Here is an 8,593-nt window from a genome sequence, read left to right on the forward strand (position 1 = left end):
CTTCAAAATGAAGGCCAAACATGGTCCTCACAGATGTTTCCAATGACCTGGATGATTCAGCTAGTCCAGAACGAGGGGTTCGGAGTAGGGAGAACAGAGTAGGCCATTTAGGCCAGAGATGAGAAATTTCTTCACCCAGAGAACAGCGAGTCTTTGGAGGAATTATCTACCACAAAGCAGTTGAGGCCAAAACATTGACTGTTTGTAAGGAGGAGTTAGATACAGTTTAGGGCTAAAGGGATCAACAGGGTACTGAGATAACAAGGTGTAGAGCTGGATGAACACAGCAGGCCAAGCAGCATCAGAGGAGCAGGAAGGCTGACGTTTTGGGCCTAGACCCTTCTTCAGAAATGAGTTGGGTGATCAGCCATGTTGAATGACACAGCAGGCTTAAAAAAGGGCTGAACAGCCTGGTCCTATTTCAACGTTTCTATCTTTCCGTCCCACTCAGTTTACCAAGTGGCAGCAGCTCTTCAGCACTGCGCCAGAGTGTATCAGTGGAGGTTTATGTGCTCGCACCTCAGCAGTGTGGCTCAAAACCACACAGTCTTCTGACTCCACAGGGAGAACACTACCCAGAGGACTAACTCCACAATGTGCAACACTAGTGCATATCACAACAGAAAGCAGCCTTCTGTTTAACCAGTCACTCGTCAACTGCCTGGGGAACATAGTCACACACATCACAACTTATAGAATGGCTACATCAATTAACACCAGAATATCATCTGGGCTCAGAATATAAATTATAACTTAGGGACTCTTGTGGCACAGTAGTACTGTCCCTACCCCTGAACTGAGACACCCAGGTTTGAGTCCTACCTGTTCCAAAGGGGTGTAGTAACATCTCTGAACAGGTTGATTAGCCTATTTTTCTAAAAACTTTTTTTTTTTTTTTAAATTGTGACTTGGTTAGATGAGGGAGTGAGATAACAGGAGGGGAACCTTCTGGTTTTTGTGGTTAACTTGTTTATTTTATTAAATTTGATACAGCGGACAGTAATGAATGATCAAAAATATAAACCATTTTCCAGATGTGAGGAATTTCTTTAGGTTTATTCTGTGGCACTGGACCCATTGGTGCGTTCAAAGCAAGAGCCCTTTGCTTCGGATTACATAATCAGGTTCACAGAAACAACCAAAAAACCCAGTATTTTCTACAAAGAGACTGCTGACCTGAAACAGTCTCTTCCTCCATGGGTGACCAGAGTTAACACCATAGATACAGAAGTGGGTCATTCAGCCCATTGAGTCTGCTGCACTCTTCAATGAGACTCTGGTTTATTGGATAATCTTCAATCCCACTTTCCTTCCATTTTCCCCCTCATAAGATTCTCTTACTGAATAAAAATGTCTATCTCAGCATTGAATATAATTAATAACCAACTTCTACAGCCCTCTGTGACCCTCTGAGAAGAAATTCCTCCTGCTTTGTATAAATGGCTGAGATTATTCCCTCAGGTCCTAGACTGAGAAACAACCTTTCTGCATCTTTTCTGTCAAGTCCCCGAAGAATTCTAACGTTTCAATAACATCACCTCTCATTCTTCTAAACCCCAATGGAGTACATGCCCAAACCTACTCACCCTCTTCTCCTAAGACATACTCAGTATTATCAGCTTAGCGAACCTTCTCTGGCCTATCTTCAATACCAGTTTATCTTTCCTTAGGTAAGGCAATACATTTACCACATTTTCTTTCCAAATTCCCAGCTGACCAACACAGCACCTTAAATAAAAACCGGAAGGACAGCGGACGCTGTAAATCAGAAACAAAAACGGAAATTGCTGGAAAAGCTCAGCAAGTCTAGCAGCATCGGAGAAGAGAAATCAGAGTTAACGTTTGGGAGACTGGGCTCAGTTCGGAGGAAGGGACACCGGACCCGAAATGTTAACTCAGATTTCTCTTCACAGATACTGCCAGACCTGCTGAGCTTTTCCAGCAATTTGTTTTTGTTTTTGACACAGCAGCTTGATTTCAGGATTGAGCAAGTTTCTGCGAAACAGCTGACAGACCACAGGGTAGCAGAGAAGAATCTATTCCCACAGCAATTTATATGCACAAACCTTGACTGCTTGCCCTATTTCAGTGGGTAGCACTCTCCATCCCGAGTCAGCTGGCTGTAGGTTCAGAGTCCCACACCCGAAACCAAAGCACTTTATGATTCAGTACTGCACAGTACTGAAGGATTGCTACACTGTTAGAAGTGGTGTGCTTTAGATAAACCATTAAAACAGGAGGCTCAGATCAGTTCATGACTGTGATGTGGAATACTTTGCAAAGAGAGCACCATGGCAGTTTACCAAACAGGAACATCAATCAAACTCATTATATTTGTTTGTGGGGGCTTACTGTACACTAAGTCTGGATATTCAATGAGTGGAAGAACCAAAGAGGAAAAGAACACAAACAAGAGATTTCAGGGAAACTTAGTTAAAAGTTGGTTAAAAGACTAAGGGATACATTTTTAGGGTGAGAGGAGAGAGATTTAAAAAAAAAGCATGAGATGCAATTTTTTTTTTTTTTAAAAAACACAAAGGGTGGTTTGTGCGTGGAACAAACTTCCTGAGGAAGTGGTGGTACAACTACAATGTTTAAAAAACATTTGCATAAGTACATGAACAGGAAAGGTTTGGAGGGATATAGGCCAGGAGAAAGCCGTTGGGACTGGTTTGTTTGGGATTATTTTCGGCATGGACTGGTTGGACCGAAGGGTCTGTATCTGTGCTCTATGCAAAAGTTCCAGAGATAGTCACAAGCCATACCTTGTGATCAATGCCACAGCACAGTCACATTTCCAAAACTGACTATTGTGCCTTGTTCATCTAAAATCCAAGTCAGGGCTCCACCAAGTTCTCAGAGTTGTTCCATGCCAACAACGCCAGACCAGCATTTCATACAGAGAAACACACAGTGGCAATGGACAGACTCTTTCACTTTAAACAGCTTGATTTATCATCAGCGCTAGAAAGATAAATGTCATGTTTCAAAATATTGCCATAACATCATCCATCAGCATTGGTGGTATGGTGCTGGAAGTTGTTCATAGCTTCACATATCCAGGCCCCACAATCAATCTGTCACTCAATGCTGAAGATAGCACACATCACAAAGCTGCAGGGTGAAAGAAGGTGGTGGGGGGAAGAGAGGAGGAGGAGGAGGAGGAGGAGGATAACAGCAACCTGATAGAGAAACCAAACTGCTGGTCTATCAAGCCTGCACCTCAGTGCACTCCTTCAGTGATTGTATAACCTGGGTTTTATTAAATCAGGCTATTCTGTAAAAAAAAAAACTTACCATGCTCAAATTGACTGTTGCATTTCCTTCATTATAAAACAATAGCAGTGACACTTCAAAAGTACTCAATCAAAATTGCTACAACACAGGAAGTGGCCATTCAGCCCATCCGGTCTGCACCAGCTCTCCAAATGAGCATCTCACCTAGTGTTATTTTCCGGTCTCCTCCCAAAACCATCTAATTCCCCTTTCAACCCTTCAACTGAACCTGCTTCCACCACACTCTCGGGCAGTGGATTACAGGTCTTAACCATTCATTTTGTGGAAAGCTTTTCCTCTCATCAGTTTTGCTTCTTTTAATGAATAACTTAAATCTGTGTCCTCATTCTCAATCCTTTCACAAGTAATGATATTTTCTATTTACTTTGTCGAGACCCCTCACAATTTTGAATACCTCAATTAGATCTCTTCTCAGCCTTTTCTCCAAGGAAAAACACTTCCAGCCTCTCCAATCTGTCTTAGTAAGTGAAAGTCCTCATCTCTGGTACCATTCTCACATCCTTCCTAAAATGTAGGGTCCCAGAAGTGGACACAATACTCCAGCTCAGGACAAACTGACTACTCCATAAACTCTGAAGAATATCGAGATGTCCCAAGAGCACAAAAGGCACTATATACACAGGTAAATCATTCCTTTTCCCTTCTCTGTATTCCCCAAGATCTTCATCCATCAGGGAAGGTGCATACATGAAATCAAAGCTTTCAACTGAGCAAGGTGAAATCACATTAAAATTATTCAAGTGTGAGTTTTGTAAAGAGACCATGGGCCCCACTTTGCTTGATCTTTTCTCATAGGACAGTCTTCTTGTCCCATCCCAGGGATCAATCGAGTTATTAATCTCCCTGACTTATCATCTTGCATTTGTATAGCGCCTCTACTTTAACAAAATATCTTGAGGTGTTTCACAGGAGCAGTGCCCTCAAACACCAAGCCAAAAGGGGGAGATGAGTGTTAGGTCAGTTCACCAAAATCTTGGTCAAAAATAGAAATTAAGTAGAATCTTCAAAAAGGAGAGAGAAAAAAAGTTGGAAGTGATAAATCCTAGAGCTTAGGACCAACACGGTTGAATGCATTGGATATCATGGTGTGAAGGAATGCAGGATATGGAATATCAGATGTACAGTTCAACATCTACCTGCCACACTGAAGGAGTTAAGTAGATCTTTCTAGTTAGTAATCAAGCAACAAGCAATAAGTTGCAGGGGTATCCTGTTGTAAATGAAGGGGTGTAAAGGGGAAATGAAAATGAAACACTATGTTCCTCTAATTATACATATTCTACTCTTGATGGCCAAGAACAAGACACTTCAGATCAGGGCACTCCCTTAAGTCATTCCATAACTCAGTGAAAGTTTAAAAAATAGAATTACGTAGTCAGCACAAGGGCAGGAAGGAAGCAGGACTGGGTGCAAGAGAGAGATAAGGGAGAGGGAACCGAAAGTGGCCTTTCACCACTGGGCGGGGTGGAAGACATTTCCATGGTGCACTGTTACCAGCACTGTCAGAAGGAACATCACTGGGTTGATCCTGACTCTTTCATGTCCCGTGCATGCCAAACATGCGTCAGAGGTTGCCAGCCAAGATTATTAAAACTTCCTGATCCTGCAGCTTCAATCAGTGTGATTGCAATTCCTTATGTTCCCCTTCCAAAGGTTAACACACTGTCATTTAGAAACACAGCTCTATAATCCTGTACATTTTATACTAGAGAGAGGCAAACTCTATTACTGCAAACAAAGTCCCTGGATTAGACAGGATGGTGAAGGGGTGCGGCATTAAGTCCCACACGAACCCAGAACCAACATCATGCACACTTGGCTCTGTCACAAACTGGGGAGAGGGCCTTTAGAGTAAGTTTCTTGTGATAATTTTTCAGGGACCCCCACAGATTGCTCCCATCAGATGCAAGTCTACAGGGAAAGAGGACACATGAGTAGGATTAACCAGGTAACACTTTCAAAAAGTCTGAACAGACAATATTGAATATTAAAAATTTTAGTGCTGTATCATTTTATGACGGTTGCCTGCAACAGGCAAGAATTTTACCCTGATTTGTAAACTGGGGGAGACATGGTATAGCAGTAATGTCACTGGATGAGTAATGCAGAGGCCCAGGCTAATGCTCTGGGGACATGTACTTTGAGAATGTTATTGTTTACTAAAATTAGTGTATTATTTGAACGTTGAAATATAAAGCTAGCCTCAGGAATTGTGAACACATCTAGTTTGCTGATTCCTATTAGGGAAGGAAATCCACCTTACATGTGACTCCAGACCCACAGCAACATGGAGGATTGTCACCTACTCGCTGAAATGGCAGAGACAGCCAGTCAGGGGTCAGTAGCAAGTTGCAGCCTCAGCAGTGACATCCACAACTCAATATTATTTAAAAAACAAAAATATGGCTGAGGTTGGAAATCTGAAATAAAAAAGTGGAAAATGCTGAGAAATACTCAGCAGGCCTGGCCACCTCTAAACAGTGTGTACATTTTGGGTTGCTGCCTCTGTCTGATGTTGGATCACCAATATGAAACACTAATCCTTGTTTCTCTTACCACAACTGCTGCCTGTTCTGAGCATAGAATCATAGAATCCCTACAGTGTGGAAACAGGCCATTTGGCCCAACAAGTCCACACACCCCCCTCCGAACAGCATCCCATCCAGACCCATTCCCCTAATTTCCCATGTCTAACCCACCTAACCTAAACATCCCTGCACACTATGGGCAATTTCGCATGGCCAATCCACCTAGCCTGCACATCTTTGGACTGTGGGAGGAAACCGGAGCACCCGGAGGAAACCCACGCAGACACGGGGAGAACGTGCAAACTCCCCACAGAGTCACCCGAGGCTGGAATCGAACCCGGGACCTTGGTGCTGTGAGGCAGCAGTGCTAACCACTGAGCCACCGTACCGCCCCAACATTCCCAGCATTCTCCATTTAAATTTGGCAACAGCACTGCATTAACTGTAAATGCTTGTGGGGCATCTTCAGGTCACAGAAGTTGCTACATAAATGCAACTCTGCTCTTTTTCATTCTTATAAAATTCATCGGTATGTAAAAGCTTGCCTCTAGAGTTTTTGTTTTGTTAAAGTCACCAGTTTCAAGGGGAAGTGAAATTGTTCACTTTAACACATTTCAACCTTTCCCTTTTACAGAAAATACATCATCTTTCCCCTTCAAATAAGCCATGACTGGTGGCTGCATAACCCATCTCAATGTTTCTTTCTGCAGACAGCCCAGAAACTACTAAATGTCCCAGCATTGTGTGGCTGTTTCTATCTCAACAGTTACTGAAACCTCGAATGTCTCCACCCCTCAACTAACAACAAAACAGAAGCCAATCTGACAGCTGATTCGGTAGGTATTTGGTGAAATTTCCTGTAAACCAGGAAATTTGTTATGTACTAGCTACTGCTGAAGAAGTCTGTGTGTTAACTCACTTGTTGTTTACAGCAAGCAGCTGCTCTATGCCAGGTTTTAGGGATGCAATCATGACTGACTTCTAAAAATCACTATCACAACATGCATTCTGTTATTCTGAAGGTTAAGAAAATAGAGGTTTCATTTGTCAAGCAAAAAGCCAAAAAAAAGGGCATGAGAAAGTCTGATACGATTTGTAGCAGCTTGAAGATGGGAAAACCTCTCCTGATGCAATCGCAAACCACAGATTTTGTCACAACTCCTCAAAAAGTGAACTTACAAAATCTGCCCATATTGGGAATAACAGCAGCATTCCTCTGGGAGGGAGAGGCAGACAAACATGGCAGTTAAGCCACTTGTTTCACAACTCCAGGGTGTCCCAAAGTACTTTATTGGCTACTGAAGCAAATCCAGGGATAATTATTAGACAGGACATGTCCACCCATGTGCACAGACAGTGCTTCAGATTAAAATGTCTCAAAGACGACAGCACCTCCAACAATACAACACTCCCTCATACAGCATGGGTACATCCACCATTACATTTGGAGTGAGACCGAAACATTTGACTTTGACTCAAAACAGAGCACTAAGTACGCTGTGGCTGAGTAAAACATTACAGGGCAACATTGGGGTGGGAGGGAACCCAATCTTTCAAAAGTACTCTAAATAGATCTGTCGTTGGCTAATTATTTCTTTCATTTATCCAAGAGGGGGACGTTGCAGGCACTGGAAACTTGAAGCTGGTGGCTGTGAGCTGCCTTCTTGAACCACTGCAGTCCATTTGGTGGAGAGAGAGAGATACACAATGCAGTGCCAGGTAACGTTTCAGACCAAAGGAGAGCACTGGTCCTCTAGCACGCACACGCTCTGGAAATCTTACTTCAGCAATTCAATTCACTTAATAAATGATCAATTCAGTTTTTAACCAAGTGATAAACGATTAATGGATATAAACCTCTTAAAATTATGATTACAGTACAGTTCCAGCAAGCACCTCAGATTGCTGACTAGTCAGTCCAGTCAGGAGGTTAGTACTGACTGGTACAATTTGACCAGTTAGAACCACATGTGTGTTCTTGTAAAAGATTTGGCACACTGCACTCTTGGATCCTGCTACACAACATGATACTTTGAACTCAAAGCCACAAACTCTCAGGCTCACTACAGCAAATTGACCACAAAGGAATTATCAAACTGTAATTGAGATCAATTCCAACTGAAGATTTTACTTAACATTAAAAAGGAAATCAATAGATATTCCATTTGATTTATCCCTCAGTAGAGAGAAAAAAATTCTCAATTTTCTTCACTGTAATCAGAAAAACAACAAACAACCAGCATCAGCAGATGACACAAGAGATAGGTAAGAAAGTAAGTGGTGAAGAGAACATGAGGCAACTTCAGAGGGATATTGATAGCAAATTGAGCATAATGTGGGAAAATGCAAACTTACCCATATTGGCTGGAAGAATACAGAAGCATGTTATTTAAGTAGTGAGAGATTTTACAGCTCAGAGGTGTGAAGGGATCAGTGTCCTCGTGCACAAATTGCAATAGGTTAGTATGCAGGCACAGCAAGTAATGAGGAAAGCTATTAGAATGTTACTGTTATTTTTGCAAGGGGAATTGAATACAAACAATAAGGAAGTGTCAAAGGGCAACAGGGAGATCACAGTTGGACTACTGGGTACAGTATAGGTCTCCCCATTTAAGCAAGGATGGAAAATACACTGGAGGCAGTCCAGAAAGTTTACTAGAAATGATACCTGCAATGGGCAGTTTGTCTTCTGAGGAAAGGTTTGACAGACTAATTTTGTGTCTATTTGGAGTTTAGAAGGGCAAGAGATATCTCGATTGAAAGGTACA

At 42.2% G+C, this 8,593-nt stretch overlaps 1 long non-coding RNA gene across 1 annotated transcript; it reads left to right on the forward strand.

The window, feature by feature from the left end:
• Nucleotides 1-5,086: 5,086 nt before the first annotated feature.
• LOC125488379 lies at nucleotides 5,087-7,607 on the forward strand. The gene is made up of 3 exons (XR_007266295.1): nucleotides 5,087-5,245; nucleotides 6,536-6,661; nucleotides 7,436-7,607. It is a non-coding gene; the product is annotated as an uncharacterized LOC125488379 (long non-coding RNA).
• The last annotated feature ends 986 nt before the right edge of the window (nucleotides 7,608-8,593 follow it).

Source organism: Rhincodon typus, unplaced genomic scaffold, assembly GCF_021869965.1.
Source record: "Rhincodon typus isolate 14 unplaced genomic scaffold, sRhiTyp1.1 hic_rhity00000623, whole genome shotgun sequence".
Classification (NCBI taxonomy): domain Eukaryota; kingdom Metazoa; phylum Chordata; class Chondrichthyes; order Orectolobiformes; family Rhincodontidae; genus Rhincodon; species Rhincodon typus.